The sequence below is a fragment of the Cavia porcellus genome, unplaced genomic scaffold (assembly GCF_034190915.1).
Source record: "Cavia porcellus strain 051 isolate PalLab524CR breed Dunkin Hartley unplaced genomic scaffold, mCavPor4.1 scaffold_177, whole genome shotgun sequence".
In the NCBI taxonomy this organism is placed as follows: Eukaryota; Metazoa; Chordata; class Mammalia; order Rodentia; family Caviidae; genus Cavia; species Cavia porcellus.
This window is the reverse complement of record NW_026947660.1, coordinates 296,172-310,319: the sequence shown is the minus strand read 5'-3', so window position 1 is coordinate 310,319 and position 14,148 is coordinate 296,172. Positions and strand designations below refer to the sequence as shown.

Sequence of the window (14,148 nt, the reverse complement as noted above, 5' to 3'; positions counted from 1 at the left end):
GGTCAGGAACAAGGATAATGAGCCCAAATTCTATGCTGTACCAGTTAGCTTAGATCTGGGGAAGTGTTAAATACTTAGCAAGGTCCTACAGCCATATCAAGGTGTAAAATAAGTACCCTCAGAACTTAAAATTTAAGTCAGTCTTTGGTAGTAATGCCAGCATGAATCAATAGAGTATTAGAAATTAGCTATCAACGTAAGTGATTCCAAGAAAATGGATGGCTGAGATCTGATGAAAAGTAAAAAGGGTATAGTTCTCAATTGTGTTTTCCTTTGGATAAAGACTGTGTTAACTAACAGAAAAAGACCATTAGTCCAGAGTCAGGGAGCAAGAGTCTAACCAAGCAACACATGACCAGTATGCCCACAACACTGAAGTCAAGTCATTCTGATCATGGCGAGCAGTGCTGAGCAGGTTAAGTCCACTGGAAGCGGTTCCATTCAGTTAGCCTAGCTTAGTGACATTTTCTGTTAAGCTGACCTTGTGACCAGAATGCCTGCAAGAGAGTGTTTGTTAACCAAATAATGCAAGCTTCCATTCATTCTACTCACAGGGACATAAATGAGCTCGCTAATTAGTACTCTTGTCTTTTGATCACTCATTAAATATAAATGAATTCCCTAATAATGATGACTTCTGGACTCAAAGAAAAAAATTCACAGGCATAGACCTGGAAAACTGAGGTTTATACCTTAAATACAACAACCCATTAAATATCTGAGAAGCCCTGCCTTTTATGACAATTGTATCTTGTCTAAAACTGAAGCACACATTTGTTAACGAAATAAAAATGTATGCACTGGGGTGTGGCCATAAAGTGGAAACACTGGAATTTCAAATATCTGAACAAATTCAATGAAGATGTTTAACCTGAAACAGAGAGGAAATAAAATAGCCATCTTCAAAATCACTAAGTTACATAAAGAACTTCCCATTGTTATGAACCATACGTGGGTTAGGGTTAGTCCATAACAAGTGTTTAACATGCTATCTGATATTGTATTTTAGGAGGTAAGTGGGACATATACACGACACTGTAGGAAAATCAAACAGAAGTACCTAAGTGACCAGAAGGAGAGTCAGAAAGGCCCCCATTAAAGAGGGGATGCCTAAACAGAGTCTTTAGAAAACACAGGAATTACCCAGAAAGTAGTGTGTGTGACCCAAGGTAAGAAAAGAACAGTGGTTCAGTGCGGTTGGAGAGGGAAATAAGAGTGATGAGAGATAAGGAAAGAAAATTAAAAGACCTCATATCATAAAGGAACTCAGATGTCATGAGAGGGATTCTGCAGGCAGCTGGGGCTCACTGGAAATTCAAGTGCAAGAGTTATCTACTCAGATTTATCTTTGGCTGCCACAGTAGAACCCTGTAGCAGCCAACAGTAGATTGACACAAGGCAAAACTGGTAGCAGGGAGAAACCACTGTTACTGTAACTTGGTGCCTGAATGAAGATACTAGGCCTGGAAGCAAAGCAAGGGTTCAAGAAGTAATAAGGAGGACTTACTGAATGACTGGGTGTGATGATAAGAAGGAAGACTCAAGGACCATTTCCAGGGTTATGATTTAGTAGAGGATAAAATCACATGGTAAGGAACATGGGAAGGGCTATAGGAAGAGAAAAGAAGAGAAAGTTCTGGAAAAGTTGAAGCCAAGTTATCTGTGAAACACACCAAAGTGGTGGCATCCAGGAGACAGACAATGGAGTCTCAAATTCAAGAGAGGTTTGAGGAAGACATGCAAGTCTGGACATCATCACAGAATGGCTATTAAAGGTATCAGAGTATATGAGATCACACACACCTCAAAGGCTAAGGCTTAAGAAGAGGCCTGGGGGCAGAAGGCTGGGAAATGTCAACCACTAAGGGAATGAAAACTAGCTATTCTAGGAGGTCATCTACAAGACCTTTCAATTCTGAAAATCACTCAAAACCTTCAATATAATACTTTTGAAAAGTAACTTCTTACCACTACAGGAGATCAGATTGGAAGATTAAAGGCTCTGTGAAAGGCAGCATGAGTGCATGCTGACATGCTGCAAGAGAAGCAAGAAACAGTTTAGAGTACCATGGATACTGGGAGACAGATGAACATGTCTTAACAACTGCTTATGTCTGTGTCGGAATGAAGAGAACTCAGGTGCGCCAGTCATTCAGGGGTGTCTGTCAAAGGGAGACAAGAGCCCCCTGGCCTTCCACAGTTTATCTGTTCTGTGTCTCACCTTCATCTCCCCTTGGTCAGGTACGAGTTCACAGGTTGAACCCCCTACATATCATCACCACAGAAAAACAAAATAGGTATTTTAATTCTTTGGCTTTGTTGGTCTAATGATGAAAAAACACTCTGAAGAAAAATTGTTTTGCTGCTTGGTAATTTTTTTTTTTTCTGAAAGGAAAAGAATAAGTGGTTTATTCACACAGGAGTATGCAAACTCCAGATTTAAACTCTTAACCTATTTTTCCTTCTGTGGGTCTACTTATATTCTCAGTCAACTTGAAAATACAGTTTTATCACTTGCAAAAACTCAAAAACATGTTCTTATTTATTTTTCCCTTCACTTTTTGCCACTTGCATGTCTGGGATATACATAACTTTTATATCTTTTACTATATCTACTAAAATTCATTTACTATAATTCAAAAATGACTATAATTTTTACTAATATTTAAGTTATATTGGTTTGTTTCCCTTTCTGCTCACTTCTAAAAATAGACTCCAGTATACACCAATCTTTTATTAAATCTATGAAGGTTCGATTAAAACAAACTATCCCCCACAAAAAAAAAAAAAAAAAAAAAAAACCTATCACTTTTGCAATGACAACACATCAATGTCCTCTGTGACAGAAGTGCTGGCAGTTCAGTTTAATCCTAAAACCTGGCTACAGTCCCACCAAAGTGCACCTGGAACAGATCTCAAGGTACTTAACTTCTTTTTACTGTATGCACTTTCTTCTGTGCTCCCCCCTTAAGTCTCTCCCAGCACTTCACAAGAGGCCTGCTTCTTCTGCTCTTGTCTTTCACTTTCCAATGAAAGCTGTGCCCAAACCCATAAACTTTTACCTTTATCAGTAATGGCACTAAAGCTAACACAGCTGCCAACCTATGGCCAAAAATATAATAGATATAATTCAAATTGGAGTAGACCATTAACTGGTTCTCTGTAGGAAACAACTTAGTTATATCCTGTTTCAGTGACCCAACCGTAAGGACAGAAAAGGTAATCACTCTAGAAAGTCAACTTAAGTGAAAAGAACCACCCAGTGCTCTTTAGCTCCAGAAGTGAAAAGTTCACATTTTGCAGAGGCAGGTCTCTGCACAAAAAAGGGGGCAGAGGATGGGCTAGACACAATGTTTGACATTGACACTGAAGTTTAAGTCATATAAAGTTATTAAGTTGTATTCTTTAAAAATGTAACAAGGGTTAGAGTAGAAAAGTTGTGGGGTTTTTTTGTTTTTTTGTTTTTTTTTTTTTAAGACAGATCTCACTATGTAGCCCTGGCTGGCCTCAAACTCGTAGTGATCCTCCTTATGAGTGATGCGGAACAGAATGAAAGGACTCTAGGTACTGTGTTAGTTTTATAGTCCTGGGAAGCCGAGGAAAAGGCAAGTAATTATGCCCCTACCACAATTCCCTCCCTCAAGTCTGGTGCTCTTGAAACTGCAGCATTCTTTTTATACAACAAGCCTAGGGGCTCTAGGCCTTCACTAAGGGAAGATGCCACTCCACACATTTCTACTTTCACAAAATGAAAGCAAGACAATTTCTTGCTGCCATTCCACCTGCGGGCTGGGGGCAGGAAAAGCAGCAGAGAGGCTTCCACTAGTCTAAGAAGCAACAGAACCTTTCCTTTCACAAGGCCAGTGTGCTCAAGCTAGATAAAAGGAAACATCAAAAAGCACAGCAAATAAAAGGTTCATCTATCCTAACCAGCATCCTAACCAGCCTCAGGTCCCAAACTGAACCAGTCCAGGTTCTTGTGGCTCCCTACATCTGTCTCTGTGTCTTCGGTCATCATGTGATAATGTCTTCCTGCAGCTTATTGGTCTGGAAAACTCTCACTCACCCTCCCAGCCTAAGATCAAACACTACCACCACAAGAGAAAGCTGCTCTTACCCTACCAAACAGGCGCTTCTCTTCTTCCTTAGCAGCTCCTCTCTGATACTCCTACTCTGGACCCTGCTTAATTATTTGCCCATGACGAGTGGAGTTCTACAGTCACCCGATTTCTGAGGCAGTACCATGTCTTTCCAGCCTCACACTACCTGGCATGCTCATAGGTGACTCCCAACGCACGAAGGCCGGCCAGGTCTCAACAGATGGAGAGCATTCACCCATTTCCAGTTGCTCCTCTCCAACCTCATCTAATTGAGAACTTACTATACCTCCTAGGTTATTTTAAGGAGTCCTTCCATTAGTCTTTCCACTCCTGATCTTTCTTCCTCTGAATCCATTCTATTTACACTACCACCTCTGTAATCCCACTAAAGTACAAGTCTAAAACTACCAGATTCAGCAACTAATGATGCAGAGAATGAAATGCTAAAAACATCTATTCTCTAACTCAATGGGTTCAAATCTCATGAGACAGAGAGAAGTAAATAATTAACAAAGTGCCCTTCATTCTTACCAGGTCAATTCATACAGGAAGTTTTCCCAACCTTCCCAGCTAGGAGCAATCTCTTCTTCCTCTGCTCCCACAGTGTGCCTTACACTCCTGTACCACTTTTTGTTTGAATTAGCTATTTGTAACTACATATTACACCTCTTGCAGGATTAAACTTTCTAAATAGAAAGGCAAGATGTTTTGCTAAACAAATACCCAACAAATAGTACCCAGCAAATAGTACCTATAAATAGGTGATAAATGTAGAATTATGATAATTAGCCTCAGTAAAACATTATGAGTATGTGATTCCTCTAGGACTTGCCATTACTAAGAACATCAAGGGGTAAATACATGTAATTCAGCAATAAGATTTTTCCATTAGTCACAAAAACAGAAAAAAAATCTATTTGGCAGGATAACAATTAGTAAATGGAGAATATACTCAACCAGATTTGAAGATGCATCCATGTTGAAATGGATCTCCACTGTAAAAATACAACAAAAGGCAACTCCCTTGTGCTATAAATCATCAAGGGTAAACACTGGGTGGTATTTCCATAATGGGTGCCAGCCAATACATAAACACTTAACTAAATAAAACATCTACTGTTGATCAAAATTAAATTTAATAAAACAAGGTACAGGTACAAGATAATTTTAAAGATGGATCATTAAGACCAGACATGACAGCACATAGTTGTAATCCCAGCTACTCAGCAGGCTGAGGCAAGAGAATTACAAAGTCTGAGGCTAGCCTGGAGAATTTAGTGGGCCACTGGCTCAAATAAAAACAGAGAAAAGCTTCCTACATGAACTGACCACTTAGTGCTCACTTCAGCAGCACATATACTAAAAATGAATTGACCACCTAAAAAAAGTAAAGGACCTGCCAGGCAGAAGATTAGCGTAAATTGGGATGTGTATGTATCTCAGTGCTCCCTGGGTTCAATACACACACACACACACACACACGCACACACACACACACACACACGTACACCATTAAACTCTGATTACTCAATAATAGAAATTTCCAGAGTGAATATGAGCAGCCTATCTATACTCTGGTCACTATCAGCTACCTCATCAATCCCTTATAGAGATTATCAATTCTTAAATTCCATTTTTATGCCCACACTTCTTCCATCCAATTCCTTCACTGTAACTGTTTCAGTCAAGAAGCAAGTAAATGAGTATAAAATGAAGTACACAGCAACTTAATTGAGAACTCTGTATCTCACAATTTAAAATGTACAACTAAATCTTCCAGCTTCACAATCTGACAAAAGAAAAACAAAAAATTAACGCTCAAGGGGCCAGGCAATTAGCTCAGTGGCATAAGCACCTGCCTGGCAAGCACAAGGTTATGAGTTCGATCCCCAGTACCAAAAAAAAAAAAAAATTAACACTCAAAACTATAATGCCTTTATAAAAATGTTATGCTATAATGACAGACATTCCTAACTGTTTAAATGAAGTCAAACGCTTGATTATGTTATTTACTTTAGCATGCAAATTGATGACAAGACCCATGTCTCATGGACTCATTTTGTAGCATCTTTATTATATTTTGTGCCTCTAGTGGCTTAGTCTAATAGGAAAACTAGTGAGTCATAGTATATTAGTCAAAATATCCAAGTTTAAATTCAATCTCTTATTTTGAGATTTCAGACAAGTCACTGTGAGTTACTCTTCTCTTTACTTGTAAATGGCTATAACACTTTTAATACTACATGACTGTTATAGGAATTAAGAAAATGTATAAAAGTGATTCATAAAACTTTAAAACAATATAAAAAATATAATATGGTGCTAGTATTATTCTTAAAATAAGCTCTAAGAATGAATCCTTTATGGGAAATCTGAATATAGTTTAATTACTTCTGTATACTTTTCCCAAAGGAAAAAAAAATGTTTTACATGCAAAACTGTAAGTAACTGCAAAATGGAAAATAAAAAAATTTTTTTAAAAAGGGAGAGAAGAAATGAGACAAGTGAAACTAGAAGGGAGAGGCAAATTTTTACAATAAAATAAAGCAACATAAGAAAGAAGAAACTTGATCCTTAGAGATCAATTTCTAACTCCACCTCTTAACATCCAACTTTGTGACCCTAGCCAAGTTACTTCACTTCTCTAAGTTCCAGTTTCACTATGTGTGAATAGAAATAATTATTCAAAAGGCTTCTTATGGACATTCAATTAGATTCCACATATGTATATTCAATATACAAACATTTAAATTGATATGTGTACATACACATAGATGTACTTGGCATTATGTCTGGTACATTGTAAGTAACAGTTATCGCTGTTGATAAAAATCATTAGACTTGTATCCTGGTGGTGATATTCAGGAAGAAAAAGGAGCCAGGAATGTGTAAGCAAGTAAGATAAGAGCCAAATTTATATACTAATACTAGGAGGAGGTTGGAGAAACAGATTACAGAAAGCATTTTTCATTTACAGTATAAAAATTATATGTCTCTAGAACTGCTGAGGAATCCACAGAACCATAATCAAAATCTCAAAGTTATAAAACAACAGCAATGACTGCGTTCATAACAGCAAAATAGCAATGGGAGAAATGGACCACAAAACAAAGTGCCTATGTGTGTAGAAGCTTCTCTGTCCCAAATTTTCCATCTTCTAAACTTTTAGATAGATTAAAATCTAGGCTCTACTGCAGAAGCACAACAATTCTACAAGCTAAAAATAGATGGTACCAGTAATCATGCACAGTCATTTCAGCTGCTGCCATCTTGTTCTTTATTGGAAGCATTTGTCACCTATGGCTGATCTGAGGTATTAAAAATCAACTCCATCCTACTTAAGGAAATGCAAAAGTAGTAAAAGTATCCCAAAAATTAGAAAAAGGAGAACAAATTTTCCTATTCAATCAGATGTAAAGACAGCAAATAATTTTAATTTCTTACAATGAATACTGCCTGTGCATATGGGATCACAGAATTATATTTTAATATATGAAAACTGTATACCTGTGTAATCAGTAAAACTCAAGAAGGAAGAAAGGGAAGGAAAAAGGACACCATCATCCTGTACATGTAGCCCAGAAGATTAACATGAATTTGGGTGGCCAAAGGTCTAATGTTAAATCGTAGGCAAAGAGTTTGTTCAAGAATTTAAAACTTAAGTATAGTAAAAAGTACATATAAAAGATGTATATCCTATATACTGTTTCAATCAGGTGCCAGTTATCAGGGACCTGGCCTAGATCCCCAATCTCCCAAACAAGTGTATGGTGAAGGCTTAAAATAAATGAGACAAGTGGTATGATTTTTAGGGCTCCAGGAGGATCAAAACCCTCTGCAAAGTTCAAGACTTTGTGGGCTAAGACAAGAAAAGTCTCTGGGCAGCCCATATTTATTTTTTCAATTAAGAAAGATATGACAGTGAAAAAATGCAGGAAACTCAGCAGGATCTTGGGAGTGGTTCAAACACTCTTCCAAGTAGCAGAGTATGTTAATTTAGGAGAAGTATCTTAATTTTGAGTATAATCCTGAGATGACTCACAAGGCATAGAAGATGTTATGCTAAGAAGAAACAATGGAAAAATCTCAGATGGGTGGTACCAATAATCCAAATTCTTCCTTTTATCCCATAAGGAAATATGTAAAACCAGCCACTATAAATTTGTGGTCCCAACAATCGTACACCTGCTATTATCACAAACCACAGACAGTTGACAAGGCTTTAGTGTGAATGGTCAGGACACCATATGACCTGTAATTACTAGTGTCTTCCCTGTGATTTGTACAGAGATCCTCTAGGACACCTTGTCTCAGTGGATTTTCAATGTAGACAGAACTATTCTACTGCGGAGGAAATATACCTCCAAGATTTCTGGGTTGTTTTGTTTTAGGAATTGAACTCAGGACCTCGCATCTGCCAGGCAGGCACTCTGCCACTGAACTAAATCCCTGGCCCAAGATTTCTATTCACAAAAAAGTAAATATGTCTGATTTCCCTGTGATGGACCAACTCATGGTCCTTTTTACTAAGTACAGATCTTTCAAACCCAAACCAATACTTTAAATCTGTAACAGTTTTATAACAAAGTAAAGTGGACTTATAAGCATCTCCATGAAAATATGGGAGATGGGAAATCTGGGAATTGTCAATCAGAGGATGATCAGTGGAAACAATGTACCATCACTACTAATTTAAGGTATGTTAAATAATATTTTTGTTTTGTATTTGGCTTTCCATCTTTGTCTTGCATAATACTATTGAAGATAGAAGACTTAAATTTTGTCTTTAGTTCTGCTACTTTACCCCTAGTACACATTTTCAAGAACCTATTCCATTCGGGCTGAAGGAACACTCAATCCATTGAGAGAGCCTGGCTTCTGGACAGAGCTCTCCTAAAGTATGGCCAACCAGGGCAATAGCAAAGTAGCTGTAGAGTTTGGATCTCATTAGACAGGAAAGGTCAGTAATGAACCTACCACAGTTCACTCCATGATTCCATATGAACTGACTGTGATTTCAGTTTTTAGATAACCAATAAAACAAGTATGGTCTATTCCTGAAACTTCATAAATAAAATCAGTGGGCTCATCTTTTCAACAACCATTTATTGAGTGGTTCCACAGAAGGCACAGTGCATTTCTACAGTACCTTTTACTTCACAATCCCAAAGAACTTTCAAAGTTGTCCCACATAAAGTATTAATGATTCAACTCTTATTTTATACATGTAAACACTATTCAAAACCCTGTTTCCAATATTATAAGCACATGATAAGCACAGCTATTGTAGAATAAAAACTGAGTTTGGACTAACATTCAATCATTAGCTAAATTTCAACTTCATAATTCAATCCAAAGAGTACCAGTGCCAAGTGGTTTTTTAAAGCTGTAAAACTAAATACACAATGATTTAAATATTCCATTAAATGGAAGAGTTAATACAGTTATAATTTCTCATTCCAGATTCCTTATGAGTAGCAAAAAGTGAAAATTATCAGTTCCACACAATAGCTACATTTGTCATCAAAAAATATCATAAATGGATTAAAATATTGACCATAACACAAAAGATTCATTTACCTAAACTTTCATTATTTTAGAGGTCTTTCTAGAAATCTAATCCCACAATGTAGACACCAAAAGAATGCATTTTCTCAAATCAATTCTTTCATCTACAGACCTGAGGAAGATCATCATGAATGGGAGAGAAAATAAGGACAGTGAGCCCAGATATACGCCAGAATTACTGGCTGAACTGGAATCTGATTCGACCACTTGCTAGCTATCAGACCTCAGTATCCCAGTCACCCCATCAGCAACAACACCAAATGCATACAGTTGTGAGGATTAAGATACTAAGTAGTAGAAGGAAAGATTCATGCAGCACACAGCATTATAAAGTGTTCCCTCACCATCATTATCATATGACTAGATTCCCCAAATCATCTTCACAAATGTCTTTTCCTATTCTACATCCCCCTTAATTGGTCTAGTAGGATTCAATCCCTCCCTCCTTGGCTTCCTCACAAGGCATATTTTGTAATTAAGTTACTTGGATGGGCACAATTGCTTCCCATTAGGTTGCATCTCTTTAAAAACACAGCCCACACTTCCTCAGAGTACAGGACAGCAAATACTGCCCATTTTTGCCATGTACTTCCCTCCAAGATCCCAGACCATCATACTCTGCCAATCAGTAAAACTTCACCTGGAAAAGGATGATGTAACCAGAACACCATGTACTGGGTAGCCTTTGGTAAATATTCCCTTAAAATGTGAATTAAAGCTGGGCGTGGTGGTGCATGCCTGTAAATTTGGCACTCAGGAGGCTGAGACAGGAGGATCACCATGAGTTTAAAACCAGTCTAGGTTACATAATAAAACACTGTCTCAAAAAAAGCGAATTAAAATGTTTATGAGGTAAAGGGAGGAAGAAAGGAGAATTCACTTAATATTCTTTTAACTACTGACCAAAGCTTTTTGTAATTAAAAAAACTTGCTTTTATTATCTCATTCAAAACATTCATGGTGCTTTTAACATAAAGGTACAGTACTATATATATATACTATATATATGTTGAGTCTAAAATAATCATAACTTGCCCATCTGCTGATTTTAATGTACTCCTTGGGATGCTAAATGACAATATGTTTGATAATTCACTTTACTTTTTTTTTTTTTTTTTTTTTTTTTTTGGTCTTTTTACGACAGCATCTCATTATGTAGTTCAGGCTGGTCTTGAGCTCACTTTGTAGCCCAGGCAGGTTTTGAATTTGCTAAGAGCCTCCTGCCTCAGCCTCCAGAGTACTGCGATTACAGGAGTGTGCGTGCTAGGATTACAGGCACATGCTACCATGCCTGGCTAACCCTATACTTACTGATGTAAAATAAAACCATTTTAAAGTCACATTGAGATGCAAATCCTTCTGGCTTTTTCATCTCTTTTACCCCCTTTTTTTAAAAAGTGCCCCCCAAAAGTTTTCTTTCAGGTCACAGGGAAAGCACTAAGGCATTTCATTCAACTTCACAATCAGAATGATGGTTCCCTTGAGGGAACAAAACTTTTCTGAAAACAAATCGCTGAACTGAGTCTAATGTTATTTTCTAGGTAGCATAATTTTTTCTTTGTTTCTAGAGTTCTACCCTTCAAAATTAAATTTTCAGCACAAAAACTGCTGAGAACACCTATTTATCTGCACAAATAATCTCTCTATTGACTTAAAACTCAAAAACAAAAGGCTAGAGAACTCATTTTATGTGGCTTTTTTCCAGCCATTTCCAAATAGCAAGCCCTTTCAAGAGAGAACAAAACCTACACTCAACTTTCTCATTCTACATATATCCCAACCAAATGGGAAATATTATCAATCATCTTAACAAGCTAAATGAAGTCAAACCAAATAAAATTTTTAGCCAACATACCTCTTTTGAGATCGGGATTTTTCAGTTAAAAGTGTTTTGATGAACATATACAAGAACAGATCCAATCTCATTTCATTTTTTGGACTACTTTATCTCTTCTCAGTCACAAGAGTGTCTAGTTCACAGACAATAACTCAGTTACGGGGAAAGAGGGTAATAAAGTTAATTGTTTTACATATCCCAAGGCATAATGAGAATGCCAGAAAAATTTGAAGAGACTTCCAGTATCTTATACAGATAAGACTGAAACAAAGAACTTTCAAAAATTTGTACCAGGTAAACAAACTGAGGCTATGAACAACAGATTCTGACTTAAAGCAGTAAGATAACAACTTTAAGCCCCACGACAAAGAAACAGGTCTCACTCAACCCCCTCCTAAGAACCAAGAAGGGTAACTTAAAATCCACTGAAGAGGTGTCCTCAGATTTCTGCAGCCTTAAAGCTAACGCCCAGGCCACCCCGAGGGAGAGGCTTCGGTCCACTCCCCACAGCTCCGCGGCCATCAGCATCCTCGCCCGTCCTTCTGTATCACTTCTCCAGCTCAGGATCGCAGGCAGCCCCGGGAAGCGGAGCCGCATCGGGGCTCGGGCAGGGGCTGCCAGTGTTGGGAATGAAGTTTGGTCTCTGCTGTCAGCCTGGCAACTTTTCAGAGACGCGCCGCCCCCACTCCCCACCCAGACACCGCACGCAGGCCCGACCTCGCTGGGACGGGACGGGGCCGACGGGGGACCCTAGGAAGCGGCGGGGGACACAGACCCGGTTCCAGGTTGCCCGCTGGCCTTGTCCGGGGCCCGGGGGCTGAGGCCAGCTCCACAGCCGCCGCTGACGTCCGCAGCGCGGACGCTCCCGCGTGTCTCGGGCAGCCCTATGGCGATGCCGCACTCACCTATCCGCGGCGCCCGGCGGCTCAGCCTAGTTCGCTCCGCGGCCGCCGGTACCGTCCACTCCCGCCGCCAGCCTGCTTTCCTCGCCCCGCCCCTAGGAGGCGGGGTCCGCGCCGCGCCGCGCCGGGCCGGAGTCTCGGCCCGCCCTGAACTCTCGCGAGCCCTCCCCTCCTTGGCTTCCGGGGCGACGAGGCTGTCTCAAGAGGCTTAACGTCACACGCACCGTAACCGGAAGTGACCTTCTGCCGTCAATCTCTGCCCCACCCACCTTCGCAGTGACGTAGAATTAGTCCAGAAGTGGAGTCGTAGGTGTCTGATGTCCCTGTGTGTCGCCAGGTCCTCTTGGCTCACGACAGTCCAGACTGCTCTCGAGAGAAAATGAGCGTTACTCACGGGTCACAGGTGCATCAGAGTGTTTCTCAGCTTCTCAGTCCTGCAGTGCAGAGCGTATTGGTGCTGGAAGGGGCAAAGACACTTAACGCGGAGATGGGTGGCACTCAGTGGTGGCGCGGAGAAACGGAACCCTCTGTGTCTCTGACTCCACGACCAGAGAGATTCTGGGGTCTTGAGAGGAATTAAGATTCCTCTGCAAGATTGGCTGCAAAAGACTTGGCAGCCAAAACAAATAACTTACTTGAGTCGTTTTGGAAATTCTGAAGTTCTGACCCTTGGGCGGTGTCTTTCGGAACCGGAAAATTATAGTATCCCCGTCACATCGGGGCCACGGTTCAGGTCCTCCCACATGTGCTTGAAACAGGACAGTCCAAACAGTTCATATGCAGTTGTCCCTATGTTGTACACACGTACCTATGACAAATTTTAACATAATTTCGGCACAGTAATAGACTAGCAACTCACCATTGATCTTAGCAACCTGTGGGTTTTTTTCTTTCCTTAATAAGAACTTTGACCTTTTTACTTAAAAAGAAGCATTTACAACTTCTGTGTGGCATATACAAATTACCAGGGTCCCTACTCTAGCATTTTGGGACTATTAAGTAAAGTAGGGGTTACTTGAACACAAGATTTCATTAGGCTACTCAAGAATGTGTTATAATTTAAAATTTACAAATCTAAAAGGTATGAATTACTTATTTCTAAAATTTTCCATTTAACATTTTTGGACTACCTTGACTGTGTAACTAAAACCATGAAAGAGTGAAACAAGATGAAGGGGGAGGGAACTACTGCATTTGGAAAATTGCCTTCCTGTAGGATGACTCGGGTGGCTTTGGCAACATGGTGCAGTTTATGATGGGGGGCAAAAGCTAGCTGAAGAAGAAGATCACTCCCAATTGTTATAGATAAATATATCTCGTTCGAATATCAAAGGTTTTATAAACTATCTTTAACTCTTAGATTACTAAGACAGTATACAGAGCTGGTACAGTGCTTATGGAAAATGAAATACAAACCATTATCTTTAGGTTTGCAGAAATCTGGTTATGTGTGCAGAAGACTTGGGAAAGATTCCTGGTATCACCTCTTTTTTTCTTACACTGCACTTTTTCATATAGTTTGGGGAAAACACTGTCTGGTACTTTTAGCATATTCATCAAGCAGTCAAACCCTTTTGTGATCATTTTGAAGTTCAAATGATAATTCTCATGTACAAGCATAGGAAGTTTAACTGATCCATCTCCATGGAGGCCAACACACTCCTCTCTGTACTGTGCAGAAACACCTGCCAATTCAGTTTAGGTTTGTTTATAGTAAACTATATGCTCAAATATACCATGC

The 14,148-nt window shown here is 39.3% G+C and overlaps 1 protein-coding gene across 5 annotated transcripts in view; it reads right to left on the bottom strand.

Annotated features, from left to right (window-relative positions):
* Stk38l (serine/threonine kinase 38 like) overlaps positions 1-12,569 on the bottom strand; it is an 88,187-nt gene extending 75,618 nt beyond the window's left edge. The window contains exon 1 of one of the 5 annotated variants that reach the window (XM_063244530.1): positions 12,411-12,569. The gene's annotated coding sequence lies outside the window, so the exon portion shown is untranslated. Of the gene's footprint in view, positions 1-12,280 lie in introns of all 5 variants that reach the window. The other 4 variants (XM_063244529.1, XM_063244531.1, XM_063244532.1 and 1 more) reach the window with 4 other exon arrangements.
* Between the last annotated feature and the right edge of the window lie 1,579 nt (positions 12,570-14,148).